At 37.7% G+C, this 20,341-nt stretch overlaps 1 protein-coding gene and 1 long non-coding RNA gene across 2 annotated transcripts in view; both read left to right on the forward strand.

The window, feature by feature from the left end:
* The window catches only part of LOC121870893 (sacsin-like), a gene marked incomplete at its 3' end in the record, with an annotated part of 37,535 nt that overhangs the window by 11,795 nt on the left and 5,399 nt on the right, over window positions 1-20,341 (forward strand).
* On the forward strand, window positions 5,632-18,433 carry LOC121871009. Its single transcript, XR_006089811.1, has 3 exons — window positions 5,632-5,734; window positions 7,265-7,375; window positions 18,301-18,433. It is a non-coding gene; the product is annotated as an uncharacterized LOC121871009 (long non-coding RNA).

Genomic DNA, 20,341 nt, shown 5'->3' on the forward strand with positions numbered 1-20,341 from the left:
AAGACGAGGATCAACAGTTGGCAGAGCAAAAAATATTTTTCAAACAATTCTGGAGAATATTTAACATCAAGAAAGCTGTGGACTTCTTGCTGGAGGCATGGGATCAGCTGTCTGTAGCAACTGTTCGTCACGCATGGAGACATGTGTTGCAAGGCATTCCGGGCATAAGGCAGAGTCAATCTGTGACTGGTGAGGTTCAGACTGTTGCAGTAGCAGTGGACCTTGCCAGAGAAGCATCGCAGAGTGTTACAGCTGCAGGCTTCTCCGAGACCACCAACGACGACATCCTAGAGGTGATAAGGGATCCTGATGTGACTACCGACGAGATGGTAGATAATGATGACGTCAGTGAAGAGGCAGGTGGCGCGTCATCCCAAGAAGAACACTGCTTATCCCATAGTAATGTTAGGGGTGCCATCGAGTGTGTCGAGAAAATCAAGCTCCTCCTTTCCGACAACCATGACACAAACAGGTATGAAATCTTCACTACCCAGCTGTTGCAGACTATGGAGCCCTACTTCAAGGTTTATCACGACAACATAAACACCAGCCGTCAGCAAAGCATAACAGAGTTTTTCGCCCGCCAGCACACATGACCCAGCAGTGAAAGGATTGTATCAGAGGCTGGCTGAGTGGATAGTGATGGTATTGATACTCGCCTGAGGGCCAGTAGCCTGCCCTCTGCCTCGGAACCAGCCTCCATCCTCTTATGCCGACCCATCTCTTCTACTAACGTAAGTGTTCAACCTAACTTTTAGCTTTCCTAACCTAACCTTTATTTTTCCTAACTTAACCTTTATTTTTCCTAACCTAACCTCTTCTATATTAATTGTTTGTGCATACCATCATAAAGTTAAGATAAAATTTTTACTACAACATAGTTGTGTGTCCTCAAAAAGTGGAGTTTGGGGGTCGGCCTGGTCTCTATTTCAATTAATCCCATATGTTATGTTGTTCACTTTACGTGTTTCTCACTTTCCGCGGTACCCTGTGGGTTATATTAACCGCGTAGAGTGAGGGTTGACTGTATATATATATATATATATATATATATATATATATATATATATATATATATATATATATATATATATATATATATATATATATGTAACCGGTCGGAATTTGCTGGACTTTAATTTCTCACTTGACTTGGGGTTTATTAAAATTTAATAGATGGTAAAGGCAGTGGAAGCGCCCCTTTGAGAAAAATCCCGAACCAGCACAAGAACACTTAAATCTACTATACAAAATGAACTGTCCGTGACCCGTGGAAGGATAGCGTCTGTGACTGGGATGAATGAGACACACTGTAAAATTTAGACACTTATATTCCCTCCAACACTACAAACACAATCAAATAATGGTACACCAATATGCGCACCTCTTAACTTAAACTTAAACCACTACTCTGGGGAATAAAAGTTATAAATGACATAGAAATTATTAGAAACACAGGCAACAATAAATTTGAAGTATTAAGAAATGTTGTTTACTCCACCATGAATAGGCCTTAAGGGTCTTCAACAAAATAATATCAGTCACTGAGGAATGGTAATAAAAGATAAGAAATTAAATACTCTACAATGAATAGGCCTAAAGGGCTTTCAGCAAAATAATATCACTCAACAAAATTATAGCACCCCAACAGGTGTACACTTCCTAACCTAACCTAACCACTGCTCTGGGGAACAAGGTTATACCTGAGATCAGAATTATGAAGAATTAGAGGCATTAAAAGAATCAAATACAGTATCACTCTGGTTCCACTTAATGGCACAAACATTCAAAAAAACACTACTATCAAAATTATTTAAGAAATATTAAACTACACACGTCAAGATAATATCAGTCTGAGGAATGGTGTTAACTACACCCGTGATAAGGAAGATAAAATGTTCCTCTAGGTATCTCCTAGAGTCCTAGACTCACAGTCTCAGTGTGTGACCATTAATATACTCAGATAGCCTCAGTGTACTCCCAGTGCGTCCATGGGCAGGAAGAGAGTGAGCCAATCAGACCTTGCGCAGTTGAGAGAAACTTTAGCTTCCCGTTAGCAAGAGGGTTTCACTAGCTGCTCGGGACATGTGGGGTTGTGCACCGGAGTGGTAAGAACTGATCACTGCCCTGCTGTTCTTTTGGTCCGTGTCGTGTTGGTTGGAGCCTCGTTCCCTCAAGAGATCCTTTGATACCCCGCTAAACAGTGACAGGCCTACACTGATCGGTCCAATGGCGACAATCGCCACCCTCAATCATCAACGGCAGTCTCAAACGGCAGTCAATCTCTCGCGGTCGCTCGATCAGCTCCAGTCAGAAGTGGGTTCGGCGACCTGAAATGAACTCACTGTAACTCAGTTTTGCTGTCCGCCCTATCATAACCCTGTCTGAGATCGAATGAGACTTAGCATTATACTGCAATAACGACTGGGTGGCTAGAGCCCGTGACCTTCTGATGGGCCAGCGCGGAACGTCTTGTCTGTATGAATACTCTCCGGGACTGTAGCCTGGCTTCCAGCGTCTTTGTCTCCCCAGGTGCTAACTTAGGCCTCGTGATATATTTTCGCCTAACTTCGCCGCTCTAACCTTTGACACCCTTAACATTATTCAGAGTGATAAACGATCTATAATAATTTCAAAATCAATAATAGTCCCTTACTTCATGAATCGCATCATTATTAATTCGGTAAATTACATTTAATATCATATAGGCCTAGTTCCGCAATCTCTCGCTATGAGCAGGCAGCGCTCTCTCCCCTCAGATGACCTTGAACGCTCAGTATCGCTAATGGCGGGGCATTTGAAATTACTCTGAAATTTCTGAATATTACAATCGACCCCCCTAAAAAAAGACAGCACTGTCCTCATGTGCTGAGAAAACATGCATACGACCCCCCTAAAATTTTGTTCTAAGGACGGCACCTCACCCCTTTAACGTGCTAAATGCAGCATTCCCGTCTTCTCTTCTCTCCTTTTCTCTCCCGCTAACATATATATATATATATATATATATATATATATATATATATATATATATATATATATATATATATATATATATATATATATATATAACCGGTCGGAATTTGCTGGACTTTAATTTCTCACTTGACTTGGGGTTTATTAAAAATTAATAGATGGTAATGGCAGTGGAAGCGCCCCTTTGAGAAAAATCCCGAACCAGCACAAGAACACTTAAATCTACTACCCAAAATGAACTGTCCGTGACCCGTGGAAGGATAATACGTCTGTGACTGGGATGAATAGAGACACACTGTAAAATTTGGAGCACTTATATTCCTCCGCCTAAGGCAATCAAATAATGGTACACCAATATGCGCACCTCTTAACTTGAACTTAAAACACTACTCTGGGGAATAAAAGTTATACATGATACAGAAATTATTAGAAACTCAGGCAACAATAAATTTGAAGTATTACGAAATGTTGCTTGCACACATGAACAGGCCTGAAGGGCTTTCACAAAATAATATCAGTCATTAGGAAATGGTATTAAAATTTAAGAAATTAACTACTCTACAATGAATAGGCCTTAAGGGCTTTCAACAAAATAATATCAGTCACTGAGGAAATGGTAATAAAAAATAAGAAATTAAATACTCTACAATGAATAGGCCTTAAGTCTTTCAACAAAATAATATCAGTCACTGAGGAAATGGTAATAAAAAATAAGAAATTAAATACTCTACAATGAATAGGCCTTAAGGGCACTCAACAAAATAATATCCCCCACTGCGGAGGTGGTATAAAAATAAGAAATTAATAATTCCACCATGAATAGGCCTAAAAGGCACTCAGTATAAATATGTTACCCCAACAGATGCACACTTCCTAACCTAACTTAACCACTACTCTGGGGAACAAAGGTTATACCTGAGATCAGAATTATGAAGAAAAATTAGATGCATTAAAGAATCAAATCACAGTATCACTCTGGTTCCACTTAGTGACACAAACGTTCAAACAACAATACTATCAAAATTATTTAAGAAATATTAAACCACACACGTCAAGATAACATCAGTAACTGAGAAATGGTATTAACTACACACAAATATATTGTCACTATTATTGGTTTGTTACTGGGTCCACCAATACCCGTGAACCATGCTCCACCCAACTCAACATACACCCGTAATAAGGGAGATAAAATGTTCCTCTAGGTATCTCCTAGAGTCCTAGACTCATGGTCTCAGTGTGTGATCATTAATTTACTCAGATAGCCTCAGTGTACTCCCAGTGCGTCCATGGGCAGGAAGAGAGAACATGGCAAAATTGTCTATTAGGTAACACTTCTGTGCGAGGACATTAATTGTTGTACCAGAGTAGTAGAAACAGTCACCCTACTGATCTGGTCCCGTGTCATTTTAGTGTGAAACACACAGAACCTCAAAGTCCTTTTTTGCCCCATTAAACAGTGGCAGCTACCCAGGTGGTTCAGCCAGCGACAATCGCCACCACCTCAATGTTAATGGCATGGTCTCAGCAGCAGTCAACTCCAGTCAGCTCAAGTTGGCACTGTTCGAAAAGTGATTCCGGCCGAGCACAAATATGAACTCTGCCATTATTCCTAGACACTGCCCTATCTAACCCTGTCTGAGATCGAATGAGACTTACTTGTTATACTGCAATAGCACAGCACAGGTGACTAGGCCACGTGACTATTTCTGTGACGGACGTGCAGGGACGTCTTGTCTGCCTGACTCCTCCCCGCGACTGAGGGCTAGCCAGCGTCGCGTCTCCTCAAGGCGTTAGCTTAGGCCTACATGACATATTTTCTGCCTAACTAATAACTCCTTGGGACACCCGTAACATTATTCAGACTGATAAACGATCTATAATAATTTCAAATTCAATAATAGTCCCTTACTTCATGAATCGCATCATTATTAATTCGGTAAATTACATTTAATATCATATAGGCCTAGTTCTGCAATCTCTCGCTACGAGCAGGCAGCGCTCTCTTCCCTCAGATGACCTTGAACGCTCAGTATCGCTAATGGCGGGGCATTTGAAATTACTCTGAAATTTCTGAATATTAAATATATATACATACATACATACATACATACATATATGTACATACATACATACATATATGTACATATATATCTTGATAAAATCACACGGGAAAAGGGAAACAACGGAGCACCTTAGCTTTCTTCTTTATTCAAGACATCTTCAGTTGCCTCTGAAGATGTCTTGAATAAAGATAAAGCTAAGGTGCTCCGTTGTTTCCCTTTTCCCGTGTGATTTTATCAAGATTTATCTTATCCACGTTTTCATTGTGGATCTACATGAAATATACATATATATATATACCTATAATTTTTTTTTTTAAGCCTCACAAAATTGGATACAGTATACTGGGATGTGATCTGATCTACAGCCTGCTCCTGGAATTGTCTTGGTTTGGGTTACTGATTTCTGAATTAAAATGTGCAGTAATCTATTTGAGTCCTGACAGTGTTATTTACATTGGTCTGTGGGGGTGATATCCAAACTCTGTATAGAGATGCCTAGGGTGGTTCTACACCATGTACATACAATGCTGATGATAAGAATAATAGTAGTAATAATAATAATAATATACTACCTTACTTGAACAGATGACCCAGATGATCCATTTGACTACGATACCATTGAGATCCCAACTGTGATGGGTCTCTTGAGGAATATTCTTACACAATATCCTGATAATGGACAAATAATTAAGGTGAGTACTGGACCATATCTGGAGAACTCCTGTAAGACCTTTCAGGACATCATTTACAGTATACCCTTGCCATCTTGGACTAATTGGGGGTTAAGGACAGTGAGTAGGCCAGAGTCTGACCTGGGTCCGAGATCTAAGGGCAATAAGTCTGAGATAGGAGGTTGAGTCTGAGTCCGACCTTGGTTTGAGATCTAAGGACAAAATGTGTATGGCGTGATTGGGAGAGTGGTGGCCAAAGCTTCACCCATGTCACTAACTTCTGGCTCACTTTCACTGTCTGGGCCTGTCACAAGGATTTCATGCGCTTAGAAGGACGATGAGGAGGTGGAGAAGCACTCAGCACATGCTTAGTAGAAGGTTGAGGGTCCATCTCTCTCATGTGCTATGAACAAATTAACTAATTGGCCCGTGGAAACATCAAGGCATCCTTTGGGTTCAAATAATATCACATTGCCTCCATATACCAAGATCTAACTATACAAACAATGCAATTGGCAACCTCGACCCCAAGCTCCAAGAACAGACTTGCTTCTGATTCGCCGATTTAGCTTCTTTGTATCCATTACAGGATTTGATCAGGCAGAACAATAGTCATACAGTCCACGTGCATCATATCTTGCCAATACAGTTCAAACTGATAGCATTAGTGAATCATTTAATACCATGTGTGTGCTGGGCCATTAGCCATCCATGTTCTCATTTGATGCCTTGTGCAAGAAGTGGGTAACAGAAAATTTTGCCACAAGACCTCAGCCTCATTAGCACAGTTCTTCTTTCACTGATATTACTAAAAATTGATTTGAGATGACGTGACAGTATCAAGGCAGTAACATAGGAATAGAGGACAAACATCTTGATAGAAATATAAAGTTCCTTTGCTGACAGCTTTTATATTTATATTTTAGGGTATTTTGTTCTATACCTTTTAATGTGTAAGATAGTAGTTGTAGCAGTGGTTATTTGAATTTATTATTGAGGGTAGCAGGTAAACAGTGCTATGTTTGTTCTCTGCACTACTACAGTGTGGTTGTCAAGAAGCTCCGCTCACAAGTGTGTGACGTCAGTCACAACTGTGCTATTGATCCCAGGGTGTGATTTAATTTTTTAATTTGGAGTCTTTTAGAACCATCCATAGGCCTGTCTTGAGAAAATTCTACTTGGAGGCCTTGGTACTGCTTTAAAGAGAACTTAGCACCCTTTCTTAAAACTTGGTAATCTAATCCAGACTCTATACGTATACATATATATAAATATAGCAATTTGACTTGTAGTTCTCTCTTTGAAGGGCATTGTGTGAAATATGCTTTTTATGAAAAATTAAAGTTAATGCTGTGTTTGTCATGGATAGTAGGTCGCAATCTCACACTCACTGAACTTACCTACATTACTGGTTTACTCTATTAAGTAACTTGAAGAAAGGTTTTACAAATAAAAACAAATTCCTGTACAGCTTTAGTCAACAAATATAGGTCTATAAGTTGCTCTCACTATGGAAATAATAACATGACTGTAACCGAGTCTAATCTACAGGAACTTGTTCAAAATGCTGAGGATGCTGGAGCCACAGCTGTTGAGGTAGTACATGATGCCAGAGAGCTGCAGTGTTCAGGGGCTTAGGATGTTATTCAGAGATTTTTAAAGGTAAGACAATTTTTTTTCCAGTAAATCTTTTTGTTCTGGAATAATTACCAATCTTTGTAGTAGACATATAAGTGGGTGCATTGACTTCTTTTGACCCTTCTGGTCATTGATGGAAGTAACTCCAGTTTATCCAGCTTTAGAATTGGTATCTAACTTAACTTTAGGAGATTAAAAAAGGTGGTGTAATACTGTTCTAACTGATTCCTTGTGTAATAATGGCTTGTATTTATTATGCTGCTGTATCCACACTACCATTATAGTACAGAACTTATTTACACAGTAATTTTCTTGTAAGAAAATATAATTTTTTGTGAGTTATCCTGATAAGTAGGACCAATGATTCTGGCCCTATCGGATGTTTGAGCACTCCAATGGCTGAAAGTGGTGTCACCAAGCGGCCAACATGTATAAACACATTAAGCCCATTGCACCTTACAATGTACTGTACAGTCGGCCAAAGATGCACCATCCCTGCTTTGGGTCTTGTGCTTGCAGTTTTACCTGGCAATGCTTGGTAAAGGAAGGCTGTATGTAAAGGTGATTGTGATTGGTGGATCAGTTTTCAGCATTTGCTATGCTTATCATTTTCTCACCTCTTTCACAACGCTTTATAATGTCTGCCTTTGTTTACAACATAATAGTGCGACGCTTCTTACTACCACTGGCATCACTCTTACGCTTCTGAGACATGTTGGGGTCAATAATATTCGTCAAAACCATAAATAACCACAAATAACACCATGAGGCAGCAGAGGAACACAACAACAATAATGGCGTTAGGGATACAGGGTGACGCTGTACAGCCAACGCCATCTATCGTGCGGCGGTTGAACTTACGACTCGTCGCGGTTTTCAAACAGGCAATTGGACAATATGGACAGGTTTGTTCGTATCTCTGAAAGTTCGTAACTTGAATGTTCGTAAGTAGGGGAGCTCCTCTAAAAGATAATTATTTGCCTACTTAGGGAGTATACTACCCTTGGTTCTTCAATAAGCATGAAGAGTTTCTCTGTGCTTATAAGGCACAAAACTTATAAAAAGATACAACTTACCTGAGAACGTAAATTAATGTAATTGATATTATTATTGTTATATTCTTACTATTACAGTATTATATTTGAATACCGTACAGTATTTGAGATACTTGAGGAGGGGTTTTGTATGCTGTATAGCAAATAATTTTCATATAGAGAGGTAATATTGTACAGGTGCTAGGGTGGATCCAGGAATATGAAAAGGGGGGTCCAGTCCAAGAAGTGGGTGGGGCACCATGTGCTCACCCACCCAGCTGGGGAGTTATATTTATTTATTTATTTTTATTTATATATATACAGTATATATATATATTTTTTTTGGGGGGGGGACTTTTTTTCTTTTTTTTTAATCTGACCAATATCATGGCCATTTTGTAGTCATGTGCACTTGACATTAGGAGACAGTCTGAGGTCAATAGTAATTACTTTTTACTATACAAAAATGCCTGAGTACAATACGAGCTGTACATTAAAGAAAAAGTATTGGCATTTTCTGATGAAGGGGGGGAGGGCGGTCAGTACCCCCTCTGGATCTGCCCGTGGGTACACTCACCCAAAAAAGTATCAGCCCCCGGGCCTGATCTATTTAGAAATGAACACAATAACACTTGCACAGCAGTTGCGGTTCTGTTGGTGTTTCTAATTGTGAGTTACACCTTTCGTTCTTTCTTCTTGCACCTTATAACTACCATCATGAGTAACCCCACTCATTTATGCAGTAGTACCCCGCTTAACGCGGTCAACGTGTTAAGTGAAAACCGCGCTAAGTGAACAACAGAACATATGGGATTAATTCCAATAGAAACTGGCCCGACCCCCAAACTCCACTTTTTCCGACACAATACCTATGTTCTAGTAAAAATAACATCTTAATTTTATGATGGTACATGCACACAATTAATACTTAAGAGAAATAGAGAAATACAGTCGCCAAGTTAATGTCCATTCAAATAATGGACTGACTCCCTCCCCCTCTTCTCACACTACTAGCTGGCTCTTCCTCCTGAAAGAAATTTTGGGGAAAACCACTAAATTTTTAATAAATAATGCCTCAAACTAAGTTAGGATAATACAGAACAAGCATTTGCTGGATTCATAAGACCAGGAATATTTTGGAATATAAATATATTGTTTTTTGCACAAAAGATATATATTTATCAGATAAACATTCCTAAATTGTATAATAAAATCTATGATGTTTATATTCAAAATGATCATCAAATTATAAGAATTCCAGCAATGTAAATTATATTCTGACAGGGTAATTTGTATGAATTTTATGAGCTAAAACAAATATGTTCAGTTAATAAAAAAAAAAATATTCTTCACACAGTAACAGATGGTCGGTTGGTCCCTCCCTCCCCCCACCCCCCACCAACCTTGTCCCTACCAGATGTGGGAAAACCAGAATATTTACCTTTTTAGTAATAAATAATACCTCAAACTAAAGTTAGGATAATATAATTGACATTGCTGGATTCCTTGTAAGACCAGGAATATTTTGAATACAAATGTCATATATTTTGCACAAAAGATAACATATTTACTCAGAGTAAACATTATATCTAAAATTTGTATGTCTAATGCAAAATCTATGATGTTTATATTCAAAATGATCATCATATTGTAAGAATTCCAGCAATGTAAATTATATTCTGGCCGGGTAATTTGTATGAATTTTATGAGCTAAAACAGGCAGGCAGGGTGGCGGGTGGGGGGTGGGGCGAATCTAAAAATAGCTCTCGAGCCGGACACTCTGCGATATGTGGAAAAAACCCGCGTTAAGTGAAAGTTCAGCTCTGGCGAGGCACCGCGTATACGTGAAATCCGCTAAGCGAAACCGTGTTAAGCGGGGTATTACTGTACTATGTTTACATGAACAGAGGTTACAATGGAATTGCTTCAAACGAAATATGAAACACTATGATCCGATATTACATTCATTTGCAAATACATAAGAAACCACCAGGCATCGCTACCAATGAGCACAGCTTCCCGGCTCTCGTCTGTCTCACTCGTGTCCCCCGCCACACTGTTAATACATCTCACTGCAGCCCTTGTGATTTGTGTTTGTAAAATCCTATCATGGTTCCAAAACTCCCCTTCTAAAGATGGTGACAAAGACGATAACGCACCAAAGAAAAGTGTTGACTTTAGTCGAAAGCCGAAATAATAAAGAGACGTGAGAGTCACATGACTTATACAGCATGTGCTAGGGCATATGAGACGAACTAATCAACAGTTCACGACAGATTAATGATCATCCATCATCATTCATCAGTATCATTATTCATCAATAATGAATAATAATAATGATGAATCATCATCATCTGCTGTGATGTACCAGAGGGAGAGTTGGGAGGGAGGATCAGGAGAGCAGAGCAACATAACTTGGCTGGTGAGCACAGTACTGTACAGTATTCCATAATGGCCTAAGTTCTTTTCCTGAGTAAGAAGCTAGAACTGGAGCTGAATAATCAATGATACTCCTTACTGTACTTAAATACATAGATCTTAAAACTGGTATGCCAACACCATTTCCTCTATTTGACAAAATTTTCAGAGGTTTTAGCCGAGCTGTACATATAATTTGATCCTTAACATTATTATTTATACCCACAAACATTCCCAGATATTTGTAACTGGATAATTTTTGCAATTTTATTCCATTTAGCCAAAATTCTTTTCCATTTACTGCCCTTGACTGAAATTTGGTTTTATTTTCATTAATGACCAGTCCCAAGGAGAGACAAAGATACTGCAGCTGATCAATGACCCTAGACATATCTTCCTCATTCTTACATTGGATCAGAATGTCATCAGCATAAATGATTACAGGTTGACAACCCTTTATCCGAAATTCCGAAAACCGAAAAGCTCTGAAAACCGAAAGTTTTTTGTGGAGCAATTTTTTTTTTAAACAGGGATTAGCCCATCCAGACATAGATCACTGACCCACATCGGGGCCTGGGGGGCGAAAATGTAATAGTAATACTAATTATAATAATAATAATTATGATAATAATAATAATAATAATAATAATTATAATAATAGCCTAATTATTCATAGTAAATAAAAAATTTAATTAAAAAATACACCATAATAAAATAATAATGATAACAATAATACTGTATTAATAAAATAATAATAATAATAATAATAATAATAATAATAATAATAATAATAATAATAATAATAATAATAATAATAATAAAGAAATACAAGAATGAAAAAAAATTAAAAGTGAGTAACACGGCCTAGACCTATGAATTATTATAATTACTGCATTATTATTATTATTATTATTATTATTATTATTATTATTATTATTATTGTTATGATTATTATATTTTCGCCCCCCAGACCCCAATGTGGGTCAATGACTTTTGCCCGGATGGGTTAAAAAAAAAAAAAAAAACTGAAAACCGAAAACCGAAAAATTCCGAAATCCGAAATGCCTCTGGTCCCAAGGATTTCGGATAAGGGATTGTCAACGTGTACTTAGGGACTCGCCCTGGAATTTGTAACTAGCTATTCTGCCCATAAGAATATTAAAAAGTAAAAAAAAAAAAAAGCATAGGGCCAAGAATGCCACATTGTGGGGTACCCAACCCTAGACTGTTTTCTTCAGATTCATGACCTTGAAACCAGACACTCACTTTTCTGTTAGTTAAGTAATCTGTAATCCACATCAATAATTTCCCTTTTATACCTTTACTGTACTTACAAGACTTTCTAAGATCACTTCCTTATTTGCCTTATCAAAGGCACTTTTAAGGAACACAAACAGTCTACAGTTGGCATTAGCATTACTAAGATATTTAATCACACAATCTGTAGTGCTTTTACCCTTTAAAAATCCAAACAAATAACTAGACAAGAGACCATCATTTTATACAATAATCTATTTAATACCATTTGCTTCATCATTTTAGATAGACAAGATGTTAAGGATATGGGACTATAATCATTATCGCCCTTAGGCACAGGAACAATGAGTGCCATTATCCATTTCACTGACAGTCTTCCATTTTCATATGACAAATTAAAGAGATCTAGAATTGGGTTGTCCTCCATACTTTATAAGATAATTGATAACATCATAAGTTAGACCATCCCTGCCAGGAGCACTAGACTTCCCTTTCTTTACAGCATTCAGAATTATATCCTTAATTAAAGGAACACAGGTTTCCTCACTTACAGTACTTTGGATATTCACCAACCTTCGCCTCATAGATCTTTAATTCCTCAAGCAAATCTGAACATTACTTGGGAGACACTCATAATTAGATGCATACGCCCACTTATTCATTAGTTCATTAGCTTTGGCATTTGGATTGGGATGAACATTAAATTTATTCTTGACTCCTCTTACCTTATTCACACCATCCCAAACCTGATTCAAAGATTTTGATTGAGCAATTTCTCTCAAAAAACCACTCCAATACATACTTCTGGCTTTCTGATTTACCTCTGTTATTCACTCTGTAACTTCAATCAGAGTTTCCCGGGTTTTTTCATTGCTAGGATCTTTACTCCATTTACTATGACATTTCCTCAGTAACTTATTCCACCCCTTTACAATCTTATCATTATAATACCTAGGCTTAGGTTTTGTGGTATTTCCATACTGTTTCCTTTGTTTATTCAAAATGGAATCAATCACTCCTAACAATTCATCATAAAATATGTTTTCGTCTTTAATTCCAAGCTTTTTGTACTCTTTATACCACTTGCCGACTTTTGCTACAAATTCACTATGTTGGTTTACTGTTATTGTATACCTTTTCCTATTGTCAACATAAAAGATTTTATTCAAATGAAGCTTCTCTTTAATTTCAAAGTGATCACTCAAAAGCATATCCACAATATCCAAATTTGCATGTGCATCTAACATATTAAAAAGTATTGCATAATCAAGTCTTCCCCCCTATAACATGTGTCGGCTCACCAGCTCTAAAGGACCTTAGCATCTTCTATTGAGTCATAAGATATTTTTCAGAATCATTCCATTGAGATTTTGAGAGCCTCTACTGCCAAGATTGTTCTTCCTAGCATTCAAATCACCAATGAGTAAACAATCATCAGCAAAAATAATGTCAGGCAGATCATCAACTGTCAATGACTCAGCATGCACTTAAGCATTAATACTGAACAGTGTAGCATCTTGAAGCGTAATACTAACACACATATACTCGGTACCGTTTATTTTTAGGGCGGAATGAAATGATGCTGGAATATCATCTTTGATATAAGTCGTCAAACCTCTACAATTTCCAGTCAAATCAGCTGGTAATTCAAAACTTTGATCACCTCTTACAGTCAGTTCTGCTATAACGCGATAGTTGTGTTCTTGTAAAACATCGTGTTATAGAAATTCGCGTAATAGAAATAACAGGGCTTATGGAGAAAATAGGGCTAGGTGCAGATTACTACTCGAAATCGAAAACAAATTTAGTAGTTAGCCTAACACAAAGGATAGCACAGTCTAAATAAATGTTACATTCATATCTAATAATGAAATCATACAGTAAATGTAACACTTTACCTTGAAAAAATATGAATATAACTTGATGGGGAGAAGGGTGATTTTGAGGTAGATAACATCGAGCTTCTCTTCAAGGGTTATAGCTTTTCTTTTACGATCATCACTGGGAATGCGATCACCAGAACGCTTCTTGGAGATATTCTTCTTTACCATATTCACAGTTAATACCACAAAATTGGAGAAATAGTAAGTAAAACTCGCGTTACAGCTAACAAGCGTTCGCGTTATACAAATATCGTTCCTCTATTCATAAATCGCGTTAGAGTCAATTCGCGTTGTCAAAACACACGTTATAGCAGAACTCACTGTAGTTGCAAAGATATTCTGTTTGTCCCAACCTGTTGTAAAGCTATGACATCAATACTACTAGAATCAACATATGCATGAAGATCCTTTAAAAAAATTTCAAACTATTAACATTCCAGGAAATTAAGCTGACATTATGATCCATTACAATAAATTTTCCCCCTCATATTCTTCACCGAAATAAGAACATTCTATTTGACGTCATCCCTTGGATTTTCCATATACTGTATTCCAAAACAGAGTCAAGAATGCTCATCAGATCACCAAGCATTTCCTCGTTTTACTAGATTCTCTTTAGAGACCGAACCAATTCTATTTCCTAGCAGCCTTTGATTACCATTTTGCTCTAGAATGCTATCCATAATATTTGATTCCATCTATACTAATGTTTCAATTTCTTTTGAACTATCCTTATTAACAAGAGCAACATCACTATATGGCACATGATTCACCAAGCATTTCTTGATATCCAATACTGCTTGTTTGAACTCGTCAATCTCCTTACAAAGTTCTACTAGAATGTTAGGGGCTATAAGGTTATTGTCCCTGTTACCTATGTCCTTTTGTGCTGCTGCGTTATGTATTTCCATACGCTTTCCCACACATTTACAGCACTTGGTGTCTCTGCAACATCGCTCCTTACAGCGTCACCTTTATCCTCTTGATTTATTTTAGGACACAACCAAGTTGGCATTGTTAAGGCCCTCTCCACACAATTGTTACAAGTATTTAGCAATTTTCCTTGCCTTAATTTTATCATACATTTCCGATCTGGCGGCTTTTCTCCACAAAATCTATTGGTAATCATAAGAGATGGTATTTCCAATATGTGCCCTACTTGGCAACACTTATAGCATAATGCTTGGAGTTTGTTGGTACAAAAACTCTGTTTGCATTCCAAATATCTCATAAAATATTCTTCATCAAATAAACTGATTGAAAGTACTAAATGCGCCTTAGGTACTAGTTCTCCATCAAATCTAATTACACGTCTATTGGCCAGAAAAATCTATCGTCAGCCAACACATCCTCGGGGTCAAAGTAAACAGGATAATCAAAAAGAATGATCTTAGTACACTTCCCAATGGACTCCACAGGCTTTTCCATCACTACTTTCTCAAAACCTTCTGTAGTTAATATCTAACTGCTTCTTCATCCTTCACAGTAATATAAGGAATATGTTTACCTTCTTTAATTAGCACTTGATACCCTTGATGGCGCTTAGTGAGTCTAACTGACCACTTTACCTTATCATGAAAATCCATGCCATTATTCTTGGGGAAGTAAAGGCGTGGCCTCCTTGAAGAGTTACTGCCATATAAACAATCAATGGGGTTTTCACTCGTTGTACTGATCATGGTTGAAGAATGACTTGCACCATCAATTTTCTTTCGCTTTTCCACCAAGTGGGAAATATTATCTTAACTGCATGTACCCTCTCTACTTCTCCTTTTATTCTTCTTTTTGCTATTAGCAACTTTAAATTGCTCTTCTTCTTCACATTCACTGCTGCTAGACAGTTCCAAATCCGTCAACAGTCCTCCAGCAGTACCCTGGGCTACATTGCTGTGACTGCTGCATCCACCACCCAATTCCATCATTGTAGTATGCGACCTGCTCATTGAAGCTCTTCCATGAGCCATGACCGTCTGTGTCCAGCCAGGCAGGTGTAGGAGAGCGATCTGCATGTCCGACCAGTACGGCCCATGTTTGTATAAACGGTATCATATATGACCTCTGCACACACACATCTGCTCACACACACACTCATCTCCCCACACACCACATCACCCCACCACACACACTCACACTGTTCCACTACACTGCTCCCCTGCCGCCACATCTCCACCACACACACACACCTTCACACTATCCCACCACACCACATCATCTCCACACACACTCTCACATCATCTCCACTACACACACCACATCTCCACATCACACACATTTCATCATCTCCACTACACACATTCTCGTGGCTCACTTCACACACACTCACATCATCTCCACTACACACACACTTCACATTTCCTATCTCCACAGCACTTGCACGCCCCACTACACACATTTGACACACATCATTCCCACATCACATCATCATCAGTCACACACTCATATCATCGCCACCACACACACACTCACATCATCATCAATTACACACACACATTCTCATTATCATCTCCACCACACACCTATATTTATTCTCACACAATTCACAAAGATCTACATTCTGTGATTTGGAAATAAAGAAACATCATACAAGACTATAAAAATAAGATTACAAAGTAAAAGGCAAGTTTATTTTCTGTGGAGAGAATGGTTTAAAGTTGAGTCAGTGGGTGGTTGTCAGTAGTGCATCTGAAGATTCATCTAGTTAGGCCTCTCAGTTTAAACCCAAAACTGAAACACGAGCTATAAGTTTCTTCTCCCCCTGAAGATTCTAGAATCTTCCTCAATCTCTCTGGTTGTTTTGTAACATGTGAGGATGTGTAGTGAAGATTATGAGGATGTGTAGTGAAGATTATGAGGATGTGTAGTGAAGATTATGAGGATGTGTAGTGAAGATTATGAGGATGTGTAGTGAAGATTATGAGGATGTGTAGTGAGGATTATGACTGTGTGTAGTGAAGATTATGAGGAGGTGTAGTGAAGATTATGAGGAGGTGTAGTGAAGATTATGAGGAGGTGTAGTGAAGATTATGAGGAGATGTAGAGAAGATTATGAGGAGATGTAGTGAAGATTATGAGGAGGTGTAGAGAAGATTATGAGTGTGTGTGTAGTGAAGATTATGAGGATGTGTAGTGAAGATTAGGAGGATGTGTAGTGAAGATTAGTAGGATGTGTAGTGAAGATTATGAGGATGTGTAGTGAAGATTATGTGTGTTTGTACTGTATTTCCAAATCATGTACTGTACTGTATTTCCAAATCACATTAGAATGATGAAATTATTTTTCCACATCTTACATGTAACAATACCAACATGAAAAGCCATCTCACAGGACATGGCTGAAGGGTGACATGTGTTTTTTTTGAGTAGTGCACTTTGTTCTGATTGACTGAAATCAAAACAAACAACTTCTCGTGATGCGTTTTTGATGGATTCCATTAGTTTTCTTTGTTTTAATAATTATTCAAACTTAGGTCAACCTGGAACTCATTCTCGTATCATTTATTATATAAATTAACAAAATATTTACCGTACATTAACTTAAACTACACAAGATGCTGTATGATGTTTCTGTCTTGTATTACCAAACTATACTTTAAAAAAATCATTGTGAAAATTTACATGGACCTAAAACATTACACAATTGATGAATTTTTCAGATTCATTTTATATCGAAAACCTCCATATACCAATCAGGCTGCTTACCAATTATTGCAGCATAGAGAAGTAATATTGGGACAGGATTTAGAAAATCATGACCGATACTGTTATTGGAAAGGAAGATTTAAAGGATCAATTTGATTGTAAAAACATAATTGTGTATGGAGTCCCTGAAAGTCAATCAGAAGAAGCTGTAAATAGAAAAACTCTTGGGATGCTTAGTTTCCATAGGTTTTGTGATGAAGGTCTGAATATGCAAGTTAGTCCAAACAGGATGAGGAAGCAAGAAAGCACACATTCATTAACCTTGAGATCAGGTGAAAGGTAATTCACTGCTTATAACTCATACCACCAGTACAGTACTATGCATTTATGCTTTTGACCTGCATAGTCTTTACTTTTGCATGTTAAACCACTATTTCATAAATATATTTAATTGTTTCCTTATTTTTAATATGGCTTGGGTGTATTCTGTGTTTTATGAGTAATTAAAAGGTAAATTGGTATTGGTTATTTTATCTCTTCCTTACAGGTGACTTATCCTCCCCTTTTTTCATATTCATATACCTAATACATGTATGGTACTTTTTAGGAATGCTTCTAGCATAATAAGTCAGGATTTACTGAATTTTTTTTTATTTTCAGCCAATGTTTTGTTGAAGTATAATTTGTAGAATAATTTGTTTTCTTGCACGTTCTACAGGGACCTGCACTCTGTCTCTTCAATAATGCAAATTTTACCAAGGAAGATTGGCATGGTATACGTAAACTCAGTGACAGCATCAAAAAAGATGATCCTCTGAAAGTTGGACAGTTTGGGCTAGGATTCAAGTCGGTATTTCACCTTACTGGTAAGTTGATACAGTTCTGATATTAGTATGACTTTTTCAACCTTGGACATATGCTAAATCCTGATATGAACACACAACAGAGTAATATCCTCTGAGGTGCTTATAGGCTTCTATCAAATCACTCCTTGCCCATCTATAGTATAAGCTAGGCAACTGTAGGTGTTCCAACTCTGTACACAGTCATGTGTTCACCTCAAAATGGGCTGTGATCCTAGACCTGCTATGCACATCTGATACCATACACCATGAAATATACAGACAACCACAATATTGCAGCAACTCAGTGTAAATGTGAATATTAGAACACGGAATGTAAACATTGGGAATGCGGGAAGGCAGTAGGCCCTTAAAAATCAAGGTGGGAAAAGGACAGCATACATATACATTGGCTGCAGAAGGATCTCTGTGAACTTCAAGCATGGTTGAAGAAATGACTGCTAAGATTCAATGTCACGAAGTGTAAGAGGCTGCACCTGGGTCGTACCAATGATAAGGTGGCATATCATATGTCCCAACGGTATGAAAAAACTGCATTAATTGAGGCTCAAGTTCTCGGGCCATTGTGAGAAGGCGAATCAGGCAATGATCTTCAAGAGTGAGGTGCTTCCCTGCCTGAAATACTGTCACCCATCTGGTCCCCGAGATATGCTAGGGACTGTCAGTGGATTGAAAATGTCCAAGGGAGGACCACCAGGCTGGTACCAGCACTTCGGCTACCCCGAGAGATTAGAACGCCTGCATATGTTTTTTTTTTTTTACCGGGCATTAGCCCACCCGGGCACAGGTAATTTTTAATGGCCCACATCAAGGCCTGGGGGATGAAAATATAATACAATAAATTAATGATGATGATATTAATAATAAAAATAATAACAATATTTAAAAATAAATAACAATTATAATAAAATAAAATAATAATAATAATTTTGTTTAAAAATTATAAATAATAATAATAATACCCCCTGTAATAATAAAGAGCCATAAATAAATATAAAAACATATAGGTAGTGAGAAATGATATATGTACTGTATGTTGTGTTGTCAATAGTAAGAGAAACAAATGAGACCCTGCAATTGTGTGTAAATGAGGCAGAAAAGCAGATCAGCAACCTAGGACTTTGTCACAATATTCGCGATGCCATATGGCAGCAGGGTCTACCATTAGACAACACATTATACTTCCAATATCTTCCCAGGCATTAGTACCTCCCTGTTTGAGAGCTACCTACTTATACTGCAGACGAGCAAGGGGGGACCTAATTGAGGTGTATAAACATCTCAAAGGGCACTACTCGTCGAGTGTCCTTACCTGGAGCTGCCGGACACTCGCCCAACTGGGGGTCACAGCTCGGTAGTTAAAGAAGCCTCAAGTTCAGAAAAATGTGAGGGGTAATTTTTTCTGAGTGAGAGTTGTGAACTCTTGGAACAATCTGCCAGAGTGTGTGAGAGTGTTGTAATGGCACCGAGTGTGAGCGCTTTCAAGACCAGCCTTGACAAGCACTGTAGCAGGTTCAGATACTTTCAGGAGCCAAAACATGCCCAGTACTTGGCAACAGTGCATAACAATGACGTGACCAATCGCCCAAGCAGCAAACGAGCCGATCAGTGGTGTTGAGGATAAAAAAAAAAAAAGTTATGAAGTAATTTATTTGATTGTCCTTTTTTTAACTATTCTAACCAAATCCCAATTAATATATTTTGTACAGAATAAGGTTTAAGTGTCATGTGGTTAATAAAAAAATCTTGTTAGCTAGAAATGTAAGATAAGAATTGCATCTTTTAATTTTTTATTTTTGTCATGCTAATTTTCATAATTTTTTTTTCTCACCACAGATTTTGTCACAATTCTCAGTGGTCATAAAGTGCTCTTTATGGATCCAGGTGAGCCAGAAA

This window comes from Homarus americanus, unplaced genomic scaffold (genome assembly GCF_018991925.1).
Source record: "Homarus americanus isolate GMGI-L3 unplaced genomic scaffold, GMGI_Hamer_2.0 scaffold52512, whole genome shotgun sequence".
In the NCBI taxonomy this organism is placed as follows: Eukaryota; Metazoa; Arthropoda; class Malacostraca; order Decapoda; family Nephropidae; genus Homarus; species Homarus americanus.